The sequence below is a fragment of the Haliaeetus leucocephalus genome, unplaced genomic scaffold, assembly GCF_000737465.1.
Source record: "Haliaeetus leucocephalus isolate CR32 unplaced genomic scaffold, Haliaeetus_leucocephalus-4.0 Scaffold162, whole genome shotgun sequence".
In the NCBI taxonomy this organism is placed as follows: Eukaryota; Metazoa; Chordata; class Aves; order Accipitriformes; family Accipitridae; genus Haliaeetus; species Haliaeetus leucocephalus.
Window position 1 is genome coordinate 4,495,609 of NW_010972598.1, and position 470 is coordinate 4,496,078.

Genomic DNA, 470 nt, shown 5'->3' on the forward strand with positions numbered 1-470 from the left:
CGCGCCCTCGGGCGGGCGGGGCCGCTCCCGCACGGCTGCAGCGGTTCTGCCTGCAACGGGGCAAGGCCGGGCGGGGGGAGCTCACCGCCCGCGGCAGCTCCGGCCAAAAAACCACCGCTGCTCCCCCGGGTGCCTGTCCTGACTGCCAACTTGATAAAACACCGCGCCTTTTTTTTTTTTTTTTTTTCCCCCCACTTCTCAAGACCCATCTGCGATTTGCTAGTGTGGTTTGACATTGCCTAGCGTTAGTCCGAAGCCTGTGCGGAGCCTCGAGTCGCTTCACGCTTTCCAGATTAAGGATCACAAAAGCCAGCGCAGACCCAAGAGATTAAACAACTTCCATTGGAGATCAGGTCTGCAGTTAAACCAGAAAGTACAGAAACACAACTTAGAAAAGCCACATGTATCTTTTTCGTCCAGGAAACACCCTCAGTACGTCCCAAAAGCAGGCACCGAGAAGCACATGCAAA